Here is a 23457-nt window from a genome sequence, read left to right on the forward strand (position 1 = left end):
CTTATATGTTTATAAGCATAACCCATAGGTACAGACATTGGTATGGGGAAGGCCTGGGGGTGGGGTGGATGCAGGGTGGGGGGGATCAGTGGGGATAAAAAGGGGAAATCTGTAATATTCTCAACAATAAAGATAAAGAAACTTAAAAAAATAGGGAAATAAAAATAAATACATACATACATAAAGAATAAATAAATAAGGCATCCTTGTCTGCAATGCAAGGTAATTGCTAGTTTGCAGCATACTCCTGGGCTGTAGGCATTATTTCAGTCCATTATCTAATTCAATCTGGATCTATTTCATGGGAAATTTGTACAAGTAGCTTTAAAATCTAAAGAGTGTTCCCATATTTTTAACCCCTCCTTTTAAAATGCTTTCCAAAGAATAGGACGGAAATAAAAGCTTTTTAGTGTCCACCTGAATCCTGATGCTTGATATGCCTAAATTATGTAATAAAAATATACATATAATTACTTTTCAAATTGGGATCTTGCCATTCCCTCTACACTCCCCACTTCAACTCACAAGTTCAGGAGTTCAAAAGCACAGTTGGCTTAAGAAGAAGAGAAGAAATCTAGTCAAAAATAGGTTTAGGGTCCTGTGAATGTAGCATTCTCCTTCCTTTGCTTTTAAATGGTTACTATTACCTTTTGATATTGGATCCATTAACAGTGATTTCATTACTAGAAAATCCATCACCCACTAGCCTCTAATCCACTGAAAGGAGAGTTTCTCTTCAAAATTAAGAAAGGAATTATCATCTTTAAACCAGACCTATCACATAACCTCTAAGTGAACAATAAAGCATATTGTTAGTTACATTAATGTGCTTGTCCATTTCTCTTTTGGTGAATTTTGGTAAAATTTAAGTTATTGGGTTTACTAAGTTAAATTATAAAGGTTTTTCGGTTGTTGATGGTTTGGTATCTTGTTGTTTTATAAAGAATGAGGCCATCAGGGCTTCTTAACTTGTAGGGAGAGCTATCTTCTCAGGTGGGGGACTTCTTATACCTTTCCACTGGAAATATTCATGCTGTAGAATAGGTTTTGCCCTCTCAAAATGACAAACCCTACTTCTGGCAGGAAATTTTTGTTGCTGTAAATTTACTCACAGACCAAGACAAAATGACCAGAACACTTAATCTGAATTGTACTGATTTGCGGTCAGTGGGATTAAAATATGCAAAAGATCCCTGTTGTCAAAAGCAGGGTGATTTCTCATTATACTTCATTTAACGTATTGCAGTGATTAGCACCTCAGATAGACTAGGTGGTGGTAAATCCTAGGCATCTGTCACAAGAGAACTGTATTCCAGTCTTTATTCTATAGCTACTCTCTTGAATTGGTCTAATTTACCTAACTGCCATGTGTAGACCCCTCACACTTCTCTTGTCCCTAAATTCCTCATCTTGTAATAACCAACTCACTACATCCCCCTAAAAAGTGCTTTGAGTTACTTAGAAGATAATTCCTGTTATGGGCTGAATAGTGTACTCCCAAAATTCATATGCTGAAGTCCTAATCCCCAGTAGCTCAGCATGTGACTCTATTTGGAGATAGGGGTATTAAGTTAAAATGAGACCGTGAGAGTGAGTTCTAATCCAATATTACTTTTGTCCTTATAAGAAGAGATTGGAGCCCGGCCGGGCATGGCTCAGCAGTTGAGCAACGACCTAGGATCCAGGCGATCAGGGTTCGATTCCCGGTCAGGACACATGCCTGAGTTGCAGGCTAGGCAGCCGGTCAATGACTCTCTCATCACTGATGTTTCTGTCTCTCTCTCTCCCTCTCCTTTCCTCTCTCTGAAATCAATAAAGATATATTTAAAATAAATAAAAAAAGAAGAGATTATAATATACAAAATGACACCAGGGAGGTACACATACAGAGAAAAAAATGATGTGATGATATAACAAGAGGGTGGCCATCTGCATACCTCAAAAGCAACCAACCCTGCTGACACCTTGATCTGGTTCTAGCCTCCAGACTGGGAGAACATGTCTGTTGTGTAAGCCACCTAGTCTGCAGTATTTTGTTATGGCAGCCCAAGCAAACTAATATAATTCCTTCAAGTCATTCTCTACACAAGGACTTTCCACCCTGCTTGTAGTTCCAGCAGATTGCTTTAATGCTTGGAATCCTTCACTCCTCCATGTCCCCATGCCATTTGACATTTATGTGACTTTGTGGCTCCACTAGGGGTAAAGTGCATGCTCTTACCCCACTGATGTTGGTCCTGGCCATGCAATTTGCTTTGCCAGTAGAATGCGGGCAAAAGGGATGGTGTAACAGTTCTGAGCTTAATCCTTAAAGGATATCACATGTTTCTCCTTGCCCCTTTTGTAAATCTGTCATCAAAAATGGAAAAAACATTCCTCTGGTAGCCCGCTGATCTAAGGAAGATGAAAAACACATGGATCAAGCCTGTCTAGATCTGCACTCTGAAACAGAATTGTCAAACTGAGTCTAAGCTAGACCAGCCAATGCTCACTCAACTTAAACATCTGTGAGAATGAGCATAAACACTATTGTAAGCAACTGAGTATTGGAAGAGTGAGCTCTACAGAGCAAGAGAACATAAAGGAAGATACTACTGCGGTAATAGGTAATTGATACAAACTCCAAAGTCTTAACACAATAAGATTTTATTTTAGGAAGATATGAATACACAAATTCTAAATATAAAAGCTGCACATGCACATACACAATAAGGAAGTATTTATATACCATAAGACCCCTTCAACTAGCAAACATATTTTTCCATTTACAATATTATGTTTTAAATTTATCTTTATTGTTGAAAGAATTACAGATGTCCCCTTTTCCCCCCCATTGACCCCTTCTACCCTGCACCCACCCCACCCCAACCCCGACCCAGGCCTTCACCACACTATTGTGCGTCCATGGGTTATGCATTTATGCACATAAATTCTTTGGTTAATCTCTCCCCCCCACCCCCGCCTTCCCTCTGAGATTCATCAGTCTGTTCCATGCTTCTATGTCACTGGATCTATTTTGTTCATTAGTTTATTTTGTTACATTGTATAAGGTTTTTTGTTCTTTTAAAAAATTTTTGAGATACATGCAGATACACTAACAGGATTGGTTTTGTTTTGGTTTAGTCCCAGATGGAGTGAGGGCCATCTGGTGTCAACAGATCTAACAAAAATAGGTGGAGGGAGGAAGTAGGTCAGGAATTGATATTTTAATCTGACTTTAAAGACAAGTGAAGGGAATCATCTAACCTAGCATATGGTTGCATTGAATCTGGAAGGCCACTGTACACTTGGCAGTTTTCATTTGAGTAGCACCTTAGCGGCACACTCCCACCTCTGACAAAGGCTAAGACTTCTGTGCCCAAGGCCAGGGGCATTTATCTCTGTTTCTTGTTCTCTCACTGCTCTGTCTGAGTGGCTTTGAACCAGCTGTTTCTCTCTGTGGATTTGCATCTCTTGTACCAGGAGCAGGTCTTCCCCCGATGTTGTGTCTAGTCTTTCTGACTTGACTGTAAGCAAGTACTTGACTGTGCCATGGCGTACATCTCCCACAGAACCTACCTCAGTTCTCTCTGCAGTGGGCCCTCAATAAGTAATGGTCAAATTCACGATTATTTCCCCTCACGTCTGTGGTCTCTTACTCTTAAGGAGCTTCAACATCCCTTATCTTGTCCAAGTCCTATAACCCTCAAACACACCTTCCTTTTCTGTATGGAGGGAGGAAGTGGACAGAGGAGGTTTGAGGTTGGAGCCATGTGACTGTCACCTGAGGCTATCAGGATTTGTCTAATCAATGGAGAGCCCTGCACAAGCCAAGTGAGAAGCCATATTGCATGAGACAGACTAGAGTCCATATAGGTCACCAAGAAAGGACTAGAAACAAAAATTATAGCCTGGAGAGAGATTTGGAGTCAGGGGCATGAAATAATATGTCAGTGGATTTTGGTTAATTGGAAAATAGATCCAGATTTGGTTTTGGTTTTGGAGAGCTGAATTATTTTGCCAGATGGGATAACAATGCCACCTATGGCATGAGTGCCATTGAAATACAGGCACATCAAGGACCAAGGATAGGCTGGCTCAGAGATGATCCCGCACTACCCAGCCTTCCAATGGGGAAAATGATATTTGAAGAAGGGTGGACAGGAGAACTGGACACACACACACACCTTTACACATGTCAAGTCCTGTTCTCTTTCCAGCTGTCAGGGTTACTTTTTCCTTTCTTAAAAATTCATTTACAAATGAGCCAGACTGACCTAGTAAGAAAGCAAAAATCAGCAAAGTTTCCCTGAATGAGCAGTGACAATGAGAATATTATCCAAAACAATCATTAAAAATAACTGCTGAGCCCTAGCAGGTTTGGCTCAATGGTATAGTGAATCAAGGTGTTGTGAGTTCAATTCCCAGTCTAGGGCAGGCACATACCTGGGTTGTAGTTTGATCCCTGGCCCACTCAGGACATGTACAGAAGGCAACCAATTGATGTGTCTCTCTCACATCAATGTTTCTCTCTCTCTCTCCCCCTTCTCTTCCACTCTCTCTAAAAATCAATGGAAAAAATATCCTCAGGTGAGAATTAAAAATATATATATTGATATACTGTTATTAATTAAAGTCCATACTTTATTTAGATTTCTTTAGATTTTATCTATTGTCCTTTTGGTAACTTCACATTTACTTATCATGTCGCCTTAGTCTCCTCTGGACTGTAACAATTTCTCAGACTTTCCTTGCTTATGATAACCTTGACAGAATTTAGGATTACTAGTCAGGTATTTTATACAATGTCCCTCAATTTGGGTTTATCTGATGTCTTCTTCTCATAATTAGGAGTTATGGGTTTGGAGAAAGAAGACCATAGAGAAAAAGTGCCATTCTTTTGACATCATACCAAGAGTACATGCTATCAATGTAAATTCTCACTCCTGATATTGACCTTGAGGCTGAGGTCATGTTTTTCAGGTCTCTCCACTATAAAGTTGGTCCTTCTCCCTTTTTCCATACTGTCCTCTGTGAAAGGAAGTCTGTGCACAGCCTGCACTTAAGGACTGGGGAGTAATGCCCAACTTTCTTGAGGGGACAGTATCTATATAAATTATTTGGAATTCTGCATGGGAGATTTGCCTATTGTCCTCCATTTATTTACTTATTCCATCATTTACAGTGGTACCTCGGTTTTCAAACATCTGCGTGGGCGAACATTTCAGTTTACAAATGTGGTAAACCTGGAAGTAAATGCTTCGGTTTTTGAACATGTCTTGGAAGTCGAACATGCCACACAGCTTCCACTGAGGGCAAGATCCTGAGACCCAGCTGTCGGCTGTTGATCCCTCAGCTTTCAAACGTTTCGGAACTCAAACGGTCTTCCCGAATAGATTACATTCGAAAACCAAGGTACCACTGTATTTGTATCAGTATGGACTTGTAGATATTTATTTTATACTTTGGGTTATAATCCAATACTACTTTATTTACTTTGTTGCTCTAATTGTTTTAGTTTTAGCTGTTAGTTCTTTCAGTTGGCTCCTGTGTTACTTTGACCCCATCACTGTGTTAGGTCATTTGATTTTGAACAGGACATCAATATCTTTGGTGCATTTGACAAAATGAATGAACCAATATTCATTTGGGACTTCAAATATGTCATTTTTCTTCTCAGATGAGAGAATTTCTCAAGTTACAGATTTTATAATTGGAACAATTTTATAGAAGGAGGAAAAGAGAGCATGAGCAAAACCTCCCTTGCTAGGATGGCTAGCAGTTTTTATTGCTGTCCTTTGCATTTGTGGCCTCACTGTGCCAGGTCAGCATCCAAGTGCTCTTATGAGACTGCTCCCTGCTCCCTGTCAGCTCTGCTACCTCATTCCCCTCCTAGGGGAATCCTGACGCTCTTTACGCCCAGGATGATCCCTGCCCAATTTCTGAGCCAGACCACTCATACGCTGGATCTGGGATGAAGCTGGTTTCTCCCATTAGAGCTCCTTGTGTTCCTGAGGCATCACTCAGCCACCAAGCTATAGTGTTCTCCAGTTTTCCTCTCCATGACCTTCTCCCACATTGGCCCAGCCCTAGGAGTAGGATTCTGGGTCTTTTTATGCTTGGTGCAATATTCCTCTACTGAGCATAATACTTTCTAGTTCCCTCCATGCTGTGCCAAAGGATAAGAGATCCTTCTTTTTTACAGCTGCTCAGTATTCCACGGTGTAAATGTCCCACAGCTTTTTTATCCACTCATCTACTGATGGGCACTTGGGATGATCCAGATCTTAGCTATTGTAAATTGCACTGCTACAAACATAGGAGTGCATAAGTTCTTTGTGATTGGTGTTTCAGGTTCATTAGGATATATTCCTAGAAGTGGGATCACTGGGTCGAATGGAAATTCAATTTTTAATTTTTTGAGGAAACTCCATACTGCTTTCCATAGTGGCTGCACCAGTCTGCATTCCCACCAGCAGTGCACTAGGGTGTCCTTTTCTCCACACCCTCGCCAGCACTTGTAGTTGGTTGATTTGTTGATGGAGCCATTCTGACAGGAGTGAAGTGATACCTCATTGTGGTTTTAATTTGCATCGCTCTGATGATTAGTGACATTGAGCATTTTTTCATATGTCTCTTAGCCATTTGTATGTCCTCTTTGGAGAAGTGTCTGTTTAGGTCCTTTGTCCATTTTTTAATTGGATTGTTTGTCTTCCTTATGTTAAGTTGTATGAGTGCCTTATATATTTTGGATATTAACCCTTTATCTGATGTGTAGTTGGCAAGTATGTTCTCCCATACAGTGGGCTCCCTTTTTGTTTTGTTGATGGTTTCTTTTGCTGTGCAGGAGCTTTTTATTTTGATGCAGTCCCATTTGCTTATTTTCTCCTTAGTTTCTCTTGCCCTAGGAGATGTATCAGCAAACATATTGCTACAAGAGATGTCTGAGATTTTGCTGCCTATGTTTTCCTCATTTACGTGTTTTATCCATTTTGAATTTACTTTTGCATATGGTGTAACTTGGTGGTCTAGATTCATTTTTTTGCATGTATCTGTCCAATTTTCCCAACACTATTTATTGAAAAGACTGTCTTTACTCCATTGCAGGTTCTTGCCTCCTTTGTCAAATATTAATTGACCATAATGACATGAGTCAATTTCTGGGTTCTCTGTTCTGTTCCACTGAACAATATGTCTGTTCTTGTGCCAGTACCAGGCTGTTTTGATTACAGTGGCTTTGTACTATAACTTGATATCTGGTATTGTGATCCCTCCAACTTTGTTCTTCTTTCTCAAGATGCCATGGCTATTCGGGGTGTTTTTTTGGTTCCAGATAAATTTTCGAAGTATTTGTTCTAGATCTGTGAAATATGCTGTTGCTATTTTAACAGTGATTGCATTGAATTTATAGATTGTTTTCAGTAGTATGGACATTTTAATGATGTTAATTCTTCCAATCCATGAACATGGTATATTTTTCCATTTGTTTATATCTTCCTCTATTTCTCTTTTCAGTGTCCTATAGTTTTCCGAGTAAAGGTCTTTTACATCTTTGGTTATGTTTATTCCTAGATATCTTATTTTTTTAGTTGCAATGGTAAATGGTATTTTCTTTAAGTTTCTCTTTCTGAGAGTTCATTATTGGTATATAAAAATGCCATAGATTTCTGGGTGTTAATTTTGTATCCTGCTACCTTGCTGAATTCATTTATTAAAATTACTATTTTTTGGTGGAGACTTTTAGCCCTTTTAGATTCTCTATATACAATATCATGCCATCTGCAAATAATGACAATTTTGTTTCCTCCTTTCCAATTTGGATACCTTTTATGTTTTCCTCTTGTCTGATTGCTGTGGCTAGGACTTCCAGTACTATGTTGAATAAGAGTGGTGAAAGTGGACACCCTGTCTTGTTCCTGTTCTTAGGGGAAATGGTTTTAGTTTTTGCCCATTGAGTATGATATTGGCTGTAGGTGTGTCATATATGGCCTTTATTATGTTGAGGTATGTTCCCTCTACTCCCACTTTGCTGAGAGTTTTTATCAAAAATGGGTGTTGCATTTTAACCAATGCTTTTTCTGCATCTATTGATATGATCATGTGATTTTTGTCTTTCAGTTTGTTTATGTGATGTGTCATGTTTATTGATTTGTGAATATTGCATGAACCTTGCATCCCTGGAATAAATCCCACTTGGTCATGGTGTGTGATCTTTTTAATATATTACTGGATCTGATTTGCTAACATTTTGTTGAGGATTTTAGCATCTATGTTCATCAGGGATATTGGCCTGTAATTCTCTTTCTTTGTAGTGTCTTTATCTGGTTTTGGAATTATGCTAATGCTGGCCTTGTAAAAAGAATTTGGAAGTGTTCCTTCCTCTTGGATTTTTTGAAATAGTTTGAGGAGGATAGGTGTTAATTCTTCTTTGAATGTTTGGTAAAACTCCCCTGTGAAGCCATCCAGGCCAGGGCTTTTGTGTGCTGGGAGCCCTTTGATTACTGCTTCAACTTCATCAGCAATTATTGGCCTATTTAAACTTTCTGACTCTTCCTGATTGAGTTTTGGAAGGTTGTATTTTTCTAGTAATTTATCCATTTCATCCATGTTGTCCAGCTTGGTGGCATATAGTGGTTCATAGTATTTTCTTACAGTCCTTTGTATTTCTGTTGGGTCAGTTGTTATTTCACCTCTTTCATTTCTGATTTTGTTTATTTGGGTCCTGTCTCTTGTTTCTTGATGTGTCTGGTTAAAAGTTCATCAATCTTGTTTATCTTTTCAAAGAACCAGCTCTTGGTTTCATTGATCTTTTGTATTGTTTTTTTAGTGTCTATGTCATTTATTTCTGATCTTTATTATTTCTTTCCTTCTACTTACTCTGGGCTTTTCTTGTTATTCTCTTTCTAAGTTTTTAAGTTGTAGGGTTAGAGAGTCTATTAGAAGGTTTTCTTGTTTTTTGAGGTAAGCTTGTAGTGCCATGAATTCCTTCTCAGGACTGCTTTCATTGTGTCCCATAGGTTTGGAGTTTTGTGTTCATTTTCATTTGTTTCCAGGAAGATTTTATTTCTTTCTTGATCTCTTTGGTAACCCATTCATTGTTTAAAACATGTGTTTCAGCTTCCATGTGTTTAAATGTCTTTTAGTGTTTTTGTTGTAATTGATTTCTAATTTCATGCCACTGTGATCTGAGAAGATACTTGATATGATTTCAATCTTCTTGAACTTGTAGAGACTTGTTTTGTGTCCTAACAAGTGGTCTATCTTTGAGAATGTCCCATGTGCACTTGAGAAGAATGTATATTCTGAAGCTTTGGAGTAGAATGATCTGTAAATGTCAATTAAATCCATCTGATCTAGTGTGTCATTTAGGGTCACTATTTCCTTGATGATTTTTTGTCTGGAAGACCTATCCAGTGAAGTCAGTGGGGTGTTAAAGTCCCCGAGTATGACTGTATTGCTGTCGATCTCTCCCTTAAATCTCTCTAGAAGTTTTTTTTACAAATTTATGTGCTCCGATATTGGGTGCATATATGTTTATCAGGGTTATATCCTCTTGCTGGATTGATCCCTTTAGTGTTATGTAATGACCTTTCTTGTCTCTCTTTATGGTCTTCATTTTGAAGTCTATTTTGTCTGGTATGAGGATTGCTGCCCCAGTGTTTTTTCATTTCCATTTGCATGGAAAATTTTTTTCCATCCCTTCACTCTCATCCTGTGTGAGTCTTTTGTTCTGAGGTGGATCTCTTATAGACAGCATATATTTGGGTCATGTTTTCTTATCCATTCATCCACCCTATATCTTTTTATTGGGGCATTTAATTCATTTACATTTAAGGTTATTATTGAAAGATACTTATCTACTGCCATTTTGTTTCTTTATATCTATGTTTTTCATTCTCTTTATTTCTACTTCTAATTTTAGCAGTCCCTTTAACATTTCCTGTAATGCTGGTTTTGTAGTGATAAAATCTTTTAACCCTTTTTTTTTTTTTTTTTTTTGGTCTGGGAAGCTCTTTATTTCACCATCCAGCTTGATTGATAATCTTGCTGGATAGAGTAGTCTTGGTTTCAGATCCTTCTTTTGCATTACCTTGAATACTTCATGCCATTCCCTTCTGGCCTGTAGAATTTCTGAAGAGAAGTCAGATGACAGCCTTATGGGGACTCTTTTGTAGGTAACAGTTTGCTTTCCTCTAGCTTCCTTTAAGATTCTCCCTTTGTCTTGGATTCTTGGTATTTTAATTATGCTGTGTCTGGGTGTGAGCCTCTTTGGATTCTTCTTGCTTGGGACTCTCTGTGCCTCAGAACTTGTGTGCCTTTTTCCTTGACCAGATTAGGGAAGTTTTCTGCCATTATTTCATCAAATAGGCTCTCTAACCCCTGCTTACTTTCAACCTCCTCTGGCACTCCTATAATACAAATATTGTTACATTTTATGCTATCCCACAGCTCCCTTAGACTGTCCTCCTGACTTTCAATTGTTTTTTGGTTTGGGGTCTCTGATTTTTTTCTTCCCTGTCTTCTAATTCACTGATCCAATCCTCAGCTTCCTCTAATCTGCTGTTTATTCCTTCTAATGTGTTCTTTATTTCTGCTATGTCATTCTTCATTTCTGACTGGTCATTTTTCATAGTTCCCAAATCTTTTTTCATGCTGTTGAGCATCCTTACATTCAGTATTCTGAACTCTGTATCTGAGAGATCCCTTATCTCCATTTCATTTGGCTCTTTTTCTTATACTTATGATTTTCTTGAAAACATTTTTTCTCTAGCTTACTTTATTGCAAGAATACAGTATTTTATTTATATTTATCTTATACAATATGTATTATCAGTAAGGCTTCTGGTCAAAAGTAGGCTATTTGTAGTTAGGTTTTGGGTTAGTCAAAAGTTATATGCAGATTTTTGACTGCATAGGGGGTCTGCACTCCTGACCCCCACATTGTTTAAGGGTCTACTGTACTTAGAAACCTAAGTTGGTACTTAAAGTGTTCAAAATCCAGCTGTGTAACATATCAGCTTGCTCTGACCATCTTCTCTAATGGTATAACTTCAGGTATCATTGGCTAAGTTTTCTGGTGAATAAACTTAATCTTTTTGTTTTAAATCTTTTTAATTGTGAAATATAACACACACACATAGAAAGGGGCATAAAACAAGAATGCATGACTTAATTAAATTATTGTGAAATAAATACACATGAACGACAGCCCCGGCCAAGAAAGAGAGCATTTACAACATTCTAGAAAGCCCTTGGTAAACCCCCTCTCTTCCCACAGCCACTATCCTGATTTTTAAAAATATTCAGTTCCTTGTGTTCTTTATACTTTGACTTCCTATATATTCAAACTTGAACATTCTAGCTTACTTCTGCCTGGTTTTGAACTTTATATAACTAAAATAATGGAGTTAGTACTTTTTATTGTGGTAAAATTATACACATAACATAAAATTTACCATGTTAATAATTTTTAAGTGTACACTTCAGTGACTTAAATACATTATCATTGTTGTACAACCATCACACTATTCATTCTTATAACTCTTTTCATCTGGTAAAATTGAAACTCTGTACCCATTAAATACTAACTCTGCACTCTAGCCTAGCCCCTGGCAACCACCATTCTACTTTCTATCTTTATGATTCTGACTACTCTAAGGATCTCATATAACTGGAATCATACAGTATTTGTCTTTTTGTGACTGCATTATTTCACTTAGCATAATGTCTTCGAGGCTCATCCATGTTGTAACATAGTACAGAAATTCTTTCCATTTAAAGGCTGAATAATCCTTTGTATAAATATATTACATTTTGGTAATCCATCCATCTATTGATGGACACTTGGGTTGCTTCTTGTTTCAGCTATTGTGAATAATACTACCGTCAACATGGGTATACAAATATCTCTTGGAGACCTTGATTTCAATTCTTTTGGGCATATACTCAGAAGTGGAATTGCTGGATCTGTACTCTTTTGTGTCTAACTTGTTTGAGTTAAATTTTGTTGGTGAGAAGTATCCATGTTGATGCATGTAGCTGCAGTTCATTCACTTCGGGGGTCCATTATTCCATTGTATGAATATGCTACAATTTACCCATTTTACTTTTTATAGGCCTGTGAGTTGTTTATGATTTGGGGCTACTACAAACAGTGCTGCGATGGGTACATGACTCTGCTGCACACATATCTACTTGGTACACATCTAGGATTGGAATTACTGACTCATAGGGATTTGTACCTTCAGCCTTAGTTGACTTGGATTGTATTACAGTGAAGATAATGGGGAAAACCTGCGAGTTAAACAGATATTATTTTTGAATTTTATTTTTAAAATACTTTTAAAAGATAATTTCAGTTTTAGGTATTGTATCAAACTTTTATTTTGCTTTTGGTAGATGTATACCTCACCTTTTGGAAGTAAGCTTTCTGTGCTATGACCCATAGGACATATAAATATGACTGCTAATGTCTCCTAGACATATAGAACAGGAAGTAGCAAGCTAAAGCCCCACATGTGTTTTTATAAATAAAGTTTTATTGGCACACAGCCACACCCATTCATTTACATAATGTCTACGGTTGCATTTGTGCTGCAATGGCAGAGATGAATAATTGTGGCAAAGGTTGTATGGCCCACAAAGCCCAAAATATTTACTAACCTTACCAAATTGTAATCAATATAGTGGCTTAAAACAACACAAATCCTTTATCTTATGGTTCTGTAGGTCAGAGATCTGATAGGGTCTCACGGGGCTAAAGTCAGTGTTGATAGGGCTGACATTCTTTTCTGGCAGCTCTGGGGGAAAACTTGTTTCCTTGCTTTTTCCAGCTTCTAGAGGCTGCTTGCATTTCTTAACTCATGGCCCCCTTCCCTCCATCTTCAAAGTCAACAATGCTGCATCTCCCTGTGCCTTTCTTCCACTGTCACATCTCCCTCTGACCATTGCTGAGAAAGCTTTTCTCATTTTAAGAGCCCATGTGATTAGATTGGGCTTACTAGATAGTTCAGGACAAGTTCTCCTCTCAAGATTCATAATTTAATCACATTTGTGAAGTCCCTTTAACCATGTAGGGTAACATATTCATAGGGCCCAGGGACTAGCACATGGACATCTTTGTGGGTCATTATTCTGCCTAGTACACTAGCCCTTTACAGAAAGAGTTTGCTGACTCCTGATCAAGAACAAAAGATTGAGGAATTTTTTAGTTGAAATCTAATGTAATCTAATATGAATATAGCTTCCTATTTTAAAAAATCTGCCATTTCCATATCCCTAACTTCTCTCCCAATCCACCTAGTCATCCCAGCAAATGAGACAAGTGACAGGGCTACACTCTTGATGCTTGCGTGCTGTGGAGGAGTTAAAATATAGACAATCCCTTTCTGTTGTAAAATTATCTCTGTCTTGTCTGACTTTCCCAGTGGACTTAAATATGCTTTTCAGCATCAAATTCAATCACAATCTCTCCCAACAGGCCAGCAAATCCTTATTCATCTTTTAGTATTCTGACAGGTATTAGCATTTTCCAACTCAGCTGAAAATGACCTCCCTAAGATCACATTGGAAAGCTCTATTAAATAAGATTGGCAATATAAAGCAATCAAGAGCTAACTTTCTCATATTTACTGAACATATTAATAATCTGTCAGCCTGTTTCTCTCTTCCTAGTGTATTTCCTTAGGAAAAAAATAGGAAGCACTATTTGCCTCTCTTTTCACTCTTTCTTTTCAGCAATCTTATATGATACTTATCTTATTTCTTTCCTTCTGAATTCCAAGATAATATACCTGCCACTGTGTTTGTTCATAACTGTAACCTATCATTATCAGATATCAAAGAGATATTTTTGTCCTACTTTCTTTAAGCCTTTAGAACTTTAAGCTGAGAATTCACTCAAATCTCATTGAAATATTTTCCTATAGCTGTCATTTCTTTACTCATTTTTTCAATCAGCATGTTTTGAATGACTTGTCGACTCACACTTAATGTATCAATTTCTTTGAATTTTTTTTCCCCCTGAGAGGGAAAGTTATATTTATAAATCATAAAGGAAAATGAAATGAGTCCAATATTTTAGCCATCTGGTGTTTATATATTCAATGAGGATAGACATTAAATTTTAGATCAAGTTTTTGAAAGACTGGAACAGGATTTCATGTTTTGTGTATATTTTTAAAAATCTCTAAGTGAATTTTTCAATCTGAACCTATAAAAATAAATTAAAAATTTTTTCCTATTATTGTGTGCAATTAAATGAATGTATCATAAATTTAAATTACTTAAATGTGTACAATACAATATTTCTGAATAAAAATTACATGCTAAGTAGGATAAATCCTTGTAACCCTACAAGATAGTCCAAGAACTATTAACCCCTAAGGAAGTCACTGGCATGGAGCCAAAGGGCTGGCCACTGGGGACTTTTCTTCTTTAATATTTTGGTTGAAAATGTAGACTGCATGCATATCAGTTCTGTACCTGACCTGAGACTGGGTGGGATGCCAGGTACCCATGGGATATAAGTTCAACCAACGAATATCAGCTGGGAGACTGTAATTACAACTGCAAAGTGATGGTTGGGGTAGCCAAAGGTTAGTGAATTGCCTACCAAGTCCTCAGTGGCAAGGGCTTTGCTGAAAGTGTCCTTCATGGGGGCAGGGAGTGTTGGACAGAAGCTTGCTATGGAATCCCGGAAAAGATTCCAAAGCAGGGAGTGTGGTGGAACTGGGATTGAGAGGCACCAATCCATAACTGGCAGAGACAATATGGCTAGATAAGGTGCTTGGGAATTAGCTGAATGAAAGCATCAAGGAAATGACTGATATAGATAAGAAATTCCAAGGCAAGATCAAATCATTATTGTTGCATAGAACAAAGAGTGAAGGGGCCTGATTATAAAGACCCCTCTAGAACACCATCTCTCGTCAGATTAGAGTCTTCAAGTGAAAGGATGTCTAAGATGAATGGCAGCATTTAGATTCTAACAGGTTGGAACACTGAACTAAAATTTTAACAGGAATGAATGTAAAATTCTGTTTTCAGTTCTAAAACAGTCATTTGCAGAAATAAAGGATGGGAAGAGACTTGACTTAACAGCAGTCTGTATAAAAATTCTGAGTCCTGGCCAGGTGTGGCTCAGCAGTTGAGCATTGACCTAAGATCCTAGAGATCCCAGTTCGATTCCCGGTCAGGGCATATGCAGAGTTTCAGGCTCGATCCCCAGTCAGGGGTGTGCAGGAGGCAGCTGATCAGTGACTCTCTCACCATCGATGTTTCTGTCTTTTTCTCTCCCTCTCCCGTCCTCTCTCTGAAATTAATAAAGATATATTTTTTAAAAATTCTGAGGAACTTTTGTTAACCAAAAGTTTAAAATTAGCAAACAAGGAAAAAAAGCTGCCCTCAACTTTAACCTTAGAATTTCCGTGAGTGTCTCACAAAGTTTTCTTTAAAAAGGTTTTTGTGGTAAAATCCCTTGGAGATTTACAATGTTTTTAGTTGGTTAAAGGCTCAGAAGAGTTCTGTGGTGAAAAAAAAGTCTTCATTAGCTTTAGTTAATCCAGTGTATCAATCAGGATAGGACAGGCTGTGCTATAAGAACAAACATTTCTTAAATGTCAGTGGCTTAAAGAAACAAAAGTTTATTTTTTATTTATGCTTTGTATCTACCAGGAGTCAACTGAGGCTCTGTTTCTTGTCATCATTGGACCCACACTGGAGGAGTAGTCACCATGTATAACACTGCAAGTCACACTGTAGCAGAGGGAAGGGAATATATGAGAAAGCATGGCCCTGCCCTTAAAGCTTCTACCTCAGAAAAGATACACACACCTTCTGTTCAGATTCTATCAGTCAAATCAAGCTACATGGTCACACATTACAGGAATGCAATTTTGAACTGGATATAAAGACAAATTTTCTGAAAATTTGTATAAAGCCCCCCTCATGACCATGGCAGCAGGACCGTATAAGACCTGGCTCCTATTTGCCACTCCAATAAAATCTCATGCCATTCTTTACTACTTCACTTGGCTCTAGGCATGCTCACATTTCTTTTTTTATCGAGTTTATTGGGGTGACACTGGTCAATAAAATTACATAGGCTTCAGGTGTACAATTCTATAATATGTCCTCTGTATATTGTACTGTGTTCACCACCCCAAGTAGTTTCCTTCCATCACCATTTATCCCCCTTTACCCTTTTCTACCCCCTCCCTTTCCCTCTGGTAATCACCATACTGTTGTCAGTGTCTACGAGGTGTGTTTCTTTTTTGTTGTTGTTTGTTGTTTTTTGCTTAATCTCTTCACCTTTTCCACCCAGCTTCCAGTGCTGGTGAGGATGTAAAGAAAAGGGAAACCTTGTGCACTATTGGTAGGAATGCTTATTGGTATAGCCACTGTGAAAGACAGTATGGATATACCTCAAAAAATTAAAAATTGAACTGCCTTATGACCCAGTGATTCCACTTCTGGAACTATATGCAAAGAAACCCGAAGCACTAATTTGAAAGAATATGTGCACCCCTATGTTCACTGCAGTGTCATTTACAATAGCCAAGATCTGAAAACGGCTCAAGTGCCCATCAGTAGTTGAGTGCATAAAAAAGCTGTGCGACATTCACACAGTGGAATACTACTCAGGTAAGGAAATATTACCTTTTGTGACAGCATGAATGGACCTGGAGAGCATTAAAATACACACCATTTGTCACTTATTTTCTCTCATGACACCCACATATTTTAGTCTTAGCACTAATCATAAGCTATAATTACTTTGTCTTCCTATCTACCATCTGACACCTTCATCTATATGTTTCATGTGGGCAGAGAACTTGTCTCATATTCACCACTAAATCTCTAGCACCTTGTACATACTAGGTGCTCAGTACAGGTTTGCTGAAAGAATAATAAGTTCTTGTATGGTTCCTTTTTTCAAGCATATACAAGAGTAGAGAGAATAGTATAATGAGCTCCAACATCCTCATTACCAAGCTTCTGCAGTTTCAATTCATGGCCAATCTTACTTTATCTCTATCCCCACCCAGGCCCCTCCTGAATTAATTTGAAGCAATCTAAGATATCATATCACTTCATCTACAAATAATAAATGTTTCAGCTTTTATCTCTAAGAGATAAGGATTCTTTTTAAAAATAACCACGGTATGATTATCACACCTTAAAATCTTAACAATACAAATGCTTAGAGCTGTCTGTGAAAAGTACAGGCTGCTTCAGAAAGAAGCAAGAGCCTTGTTTGTTGACAAATGTTTATTGAGCCCCTACTATGTACCAGCTGTAGCTTTTGAAGCGAATCGTACAGACAAGGTGCCAGGAGCTGATATTCTGGGGACAGGGCAACATTCAGAAATGGGAGTTGGGGCCTTCTTCCCCAGAACTCCCAACACTGGCTGTGTCCCGGTCAGTCTGTGTGAAAAGGGCTACAAAGATGCTGTGAAGAGGAGTTCTGCTTTCCAGGTGGACCGATCTATCTTAAAGCTTATAGATTCTTATTTTAATCTTGTTTTTGCCTTCATTTGAACCAATGCCAATTCTTTACTTATTTAAACAAAAAGCATTTTCTTTTGCTTTTCTTTGCAGGAAGTGACCTGTATTTTTCTCACTTTTCTGTGCCTTACCTCTAATATTTACCAACTAGGCCACTCAGGGTGGCCAGGACTGTTCCTGGCCCATATGCCATCTCTGTGAATTAGAGAAAGACATGCCTTGCTCTCGACAGAGCAGCCTGTATCAGGGTGCATGGCCTGGTGTGCAGACTACAGAATTAGATTTCAGATCCTTCTTGCCCCTTCAACCCTGTGTGGCAAACCACCTCTACATGGCAGGCCTGTAGGTGGCTATCAAATCAGGGTGCTTTTCAGACTGTTTTAATTCTGTGCAACTTTATATTGCCTGCCCCAAATAAAAGTAATTCAGTAAAACCACTAAGATGTAAAGGTGAGAAATGGCATGTGATTTGGGACAGATATCTGCTATTCATTTATCAAAATCCAGTTGTGTGTGAGGAACAGTTAGTGGGACGACAGTGTTATAAATAATAAAGCATGGTATTTTAGAAAGTTCCCGGTTCTACTGACAGCAACTATGTGAATTATTTCACAAAAGTGTAGTATGCCTGTCTCATTTTGATGCATTTCTAAAAATATGATACATAGATAATAAACCCAGGGTTTATAAATTCACTTCCTTTCAAGAAGTAGATGTCATGATAGTGTCTGTTGTCATGGAAATAGTTGGGATTTTTCAGACATCTGAGGGCACCTAAGTAGGTTGAAAATGTGTAGGTGTGTTATACTCATTCTGTCCCCTAACTTTTTTCAAATTTTTCCAGTTGGAGGGGAAATCTATTGAAAGGATGAAAACCCCTAAAACATGTTGGAATAACATACTTTCAATTTGAGAGAGCTAGTTTTCCCCCCACCATTCAAGCAAACAAAAAGATGGTAGTTCTGTGTACCAAAGAGTTACCTGAAGTTCTGCACCTCTGTTTACCTAGGTATAGAATTTGTATACTGGGAGGCTGGAGGAAAGGTATGGATTATCTTGCTCTCTACAGGAACAGTCCATTTAGTGGGCTTCTGTCAAATGTGGCAGCCATAGCCACATGTGGCTGTTGAGCACTTGAAATGTGCCTAGTCCAAACTGAGAGGTGCTATGAGAACAAAACACACACTGGATTTTGAGACTTAGTATGAAAAAAAGAATGTGAAGTATCTCATTAATAACTTATTAATACTGATTTCATGTAAAATGATATTTAGGTATATTGGGTTAAATGTTATGTTATTAAGATTATTTTTACCTGTTCCTTTTACCTTTTATAATGTGGTTACTAGAAAATTTTAAATTACTTATGTGGCTAGCATTTTATATATATTTTAGGCAGTGCTGATTTAGATATAAGCAGTGCTAGCATGATGCCTAGTGTCTGGACAACCTTAACAACCAAAACTCATCCATTCTTGAAATGTTTTATCTCTTTGGTGGCCAGTTAGACTTGCTTTCCTTATTGTGGATGTGGGATGGGGTGGGGCGTGTGAGTTATAAAACAGGCTTTTCAAATGGCATACTTACTAACTAGGTGACTCAAGGCAAACTGCAATGAAGCTCCCTTGATTGCTTCCACCAGACCTCTGCTCATGGTGGTGTGATTTTCCCCATGTGCTCTCTATTAGTCTCTATTGAGGGAATCACATCATCTAAGATGTTCAACTATTTGGAAAATTTTTAAGACCATTTTGTTATTACATGGGAAGGTCTGCAATGTGCGTATGGATATTTTGTTTTATGTAAAATTTTTGGAAGGGAACAGAATTAACCTAAGTCAAATGAATTTTGAAAAGATGGCAAACTTTGGCGGAGTTTTAATCAATATATTTCATTGCAAATCCATTTCCTTTCCATACTACCTTTAAGAGTCTAGATTTCTTTTGCCAAGGCTTATAAGGTGTGAATCTCTTTTTCAAGGAAAAAAACCACACCTACTGCTGAAATTCCTGAATGATACCCATATGTATTTGGATCCAGTTACTGTGCCATGTTTTTAGCAATTGCTGAATGCCTCCTGTATGTTGGGATCTCTCTCTCTTTGTGTTTATTTCTTTCCCTTCATTGATGTATAATTGCCATACAATGTCTTATTAGTTTCAAGTATACATCATAGTGATTCCATATTTATATATATTACAAAATGATCCCTGCAATGAGTCTAGTACCCATAGTACCCATCTGTCACCATACAAAGTTATTACAATATTATTGACTATATTCCCTATGCTGTGCATTACATCCCCATAACTTATTTATTTTATAAGTGGAATTTTGCATCTCTTAATCCCCTTCACCTATTTCAGCCCCCACCACAACCCCTCCTCTCTCTGGTAACCATCTTTGCTTCCTGTATCTATGAGTCAGTTTGGTTTTGTTTTATTGTTTAGATTCTGAGTACCTTATTTACATAAACTCTATTTCTTACCATGTTCTTGTAAAATAAGTATTCTTATCCTATTTTAAAAATGAAGAAATGGATTCAAATGCTTATGCAACCTGCCCAAGGTCTCATACTACTCAGTAGTAGATGGATTGGGGATTTAAAAATGGGTCTTTCTGGTTCCAAACTCTAAGTTATTTCCTCCAGAACTCATTGCCTCCTTTTCAAACATGGAACAAGATTTGTTCTAGAGCCACAGAATTCTACATGTAAACAGAAGGTTTGGGTCTACTCCAGGGGTTCAATTCTGTTCTAGATTATGAGGGGTCCTCAAAGTGGGAGGTTCTACCACCAAGGATAAAAGGGCGAAGAGGGACTCAATGAAGACTGGGAGAAAAGGAAGAAAAAAGAACAGGACTATAAGCCAAACGTTGAACTCTTTATCACTGACCTTGAGACCCTGAGTGGATCATTTAAGTTCTCTGAGACTCACTGTCTTTACTTGAAAAATGGAGATGATAATTATGCACTCTGCCTCTTTTATAGGACTGTAAAGAGGACCAAATTAGATACCATATGAAAGTTCTTTGTAAACTTTAAAATGCTCTGCAAATAAAGTATTATTAAAGTAAAATTGTATTTTCACTTTGTCCTTATTTTTAATATGGCATGATATTTGGTTGCTCTTAAGTGAATAATTTTCAATTGAATAAAGAAAAGCTTATTTGTTTGTATATGTTTCAAAGAAAACAAACCTAAAGTTCCTCATCTAGAATGGTCACAAGGGGCAATGAGTTTAACAACTTGTAGTGGTAATACTAAAAATTCAATGGCCGGAAACTATTGTTCTGTGGCCAGGATGGAACTTAAGGTCAGTCTGATCAATATGTGTAAATATTCTTATTCACAAGTTTACAGGACCTATTTGAAATAAACTATACAATTTTTACTGAGGGACATCAAAATAAGACCTGACTGAATTATACAATCATTCTATGCTTTTGGATGGGAAGACTTAATATTATAAAATTATTAGTTCTACCCAAATTAATTGATAACTTGAATGAAATCCCAATAAAAATTCCCATGGGACATCATTATTGATAATTTAATGTAGATATTTTAAATTTTATATAGAAAAATAAATGAGTAAAAATTGCCAGGACAATTCTGAAGAAGAGTAATAAGTGAAGGGTTGGCCTCTAGGGTAGATTCTATCTTCCTTTCTTGACCCCAATTCTTTACCTTCTCTTTGTATCGACATCTTTTGTCATATGACTTTACAGTTCTTCTGAAGGCCCTTTAACTTTGGGCTTAGCCATGTGACTTGCTTTGGCCAGTGGAATGTCAGCAGGAGTGGTATGAGTCAGTTCTGAGCCTAGGCTTTCTGAGGCCTCACAGGTTTCTACTGATTCTCTTGTTCCTCTCATTGAAGCTAGGAAAGGTGCACTTTGGCTGGCCTTCTGGTTAAAGGAGGACGAGGGACACATGGAAAAGAGCTAACTCAGTCAACTCATAGATCTGCAGTAAGAAGCAGATCTCCCCAGCCATTGCAGCTTGGAGCAGACTCACCTAGATAAGTTGAGTCCCAGTCAATCTGCAGATGCCTGAGTAATAATAAATGGTTGTTGTCTTAAGCCCTTTAGTTTTAGGATGCTTTGTTATGCAGCAATAGCTAACTGATACAGCCCTATAATATATGAAAATCTATTGTAATATTATAGCCATTATGAAATAGAGACAACATTAAAATCTGAGTTTCTTTTACACCAAAGACCATACTTTTGTTTCCTGAGGAAGTTAATTCAAGGTTCGTGTTAGAGACAATGGGCATAATCTAATCGCTGTGCTCTATATGGAGGCCATTCCTAATATTGCTTAAGAATGAGATACTAAGACCTGCTTTGACATGTGACTTGAAACATGAACACCCTCATTGAGAAAGGAGAAGAGATGAAAAATCAATCTACATGATCCAAACCTCCCAAGACCATGAGTGATTTATTAGACATTCAGTCCAATGCATATGGAACAAAATCAAACTTCTTTGTCATGAAACTCCAAGTTCCTTCTTTTTTTCTAAGATGTTTTATTGATTTTAGTGAGAGAAGAAAGGAGAAAGAGAGAGAAACATCAATGTGAGAGAAAAACATCCATCAGCTCCCTTCTGCACACCCTCTACCGGGAATCAAGCCCACAACCTGGGGCACTGACTGGGAATTGAACAGGGAAACTTTTGGTGCTTGGGATGACGCTTTAACCAACTGAGCCACAAAGGTCAGGGCCTACTTCCTTTTTACAGTGGGTACAAAATGTGCCCCTAGAAAACTAACCTCTTTTGAAGGTACCTCTCCCCAAGAGATCCTGAAGGTATTTTGGAAGCCATGGACCTGCTAGGTAAGGATAATGTGTGATACCTCAGGCAATGATTCATGACTTATACAGGCAAAGCTTTTCAGTTTAAAGAGAAAAAATGGCTTCTGTCTTACTGTTCTACACAGACTGTAAGAATCTTCCAGGAAGGCCTCATTGTCAATTTCTCAACAACTGGTAATGACCCTTGGCTCCCACACGACACACATTTCTGTGGCTATGCAGCAGTATTTCAGCTTTTCTCAGTATCTCATAAAAATCACAGCTAATAAACTCCAATCAGCACCTGAAGGAAGGGTTGCTTGCTTCTGACTAATATACTGGCCTCCTCAGCATTTCAAAGGCCTGACGGCTGCTCCTGTCTCTTTGCCCTGGTTTCTATCCTTAGGTGAAGAATAACCATGTGTGCTCTGGGAAAATCTGGTCTGAGTTTGCCTTTAAATGTTTCATATTTGTTTAAATCAGCTGTTCAGTTTGACAGCCCGCTAACATAGGCTCCTTTTTTAGTAGGGAGAGGACATATTCTTGGTTCCCATTTGACCCTTTAGCTTCCTTGTATTCTCTTACCCATCTCAGGCTTCTGATTTCTTCTCCCCAGAAGATGAAGTATGTATGTCCATGAGAGAAACCTCATAATTGTAAAGTTTAATGACAAGTCAACACTAAATTTGAGATTTACTGGGTGCCTAACTCTTGATACTTGAAAATAGTTTGTTTTTAGCTAAAGTTGGGTGTCAGACACATGGTGAAAGGGTGACATAAATTTTTATGGAATTTCAACTGAAAAAATTTTCATGTGTGTCCAGAGTCTTCCCTCTGAATCTTTCATTCTTACCTTAGCTTTATATTGAGATCTCAAAGTTTGAATTTTTAGCAAACACCTCGTGAAAATGCATAGACTATTTTTTAAAAACAGACTATTTAAAAATATCGGTTTCTTCTTTTACCACATCTCGGAAGTGTAGAGAGTGTTGCTGAATCCTGGCAAAATGAGAGAGCAATATTTGTTGACCAGAATAAAATTAGATGAAAATGCTATGTGATATAGATCACAGAGGGGGGGTATTACTTAGTGAGTTAGGGGAAAATCCCTTAACTTTTAACTATGTTTCTCATTCCTATCAAGAGATGCATGCTTTTCAAGCTTGTTTCCA

Source organism: Miniopterus natalensis, chromosome X (genome assembly GCF_054644295.1).
Source record: "Miniopterus natalensis isolate mMinNat1 chromosome X, mMinNat1.hap1, whole genome shotgun sequence".
NCBI lineage: Eukaryota > Metazoa > Chordata > Mammalia > Chiroptera > Miniopteridae > Miniopterus > Miniopterus natalensis.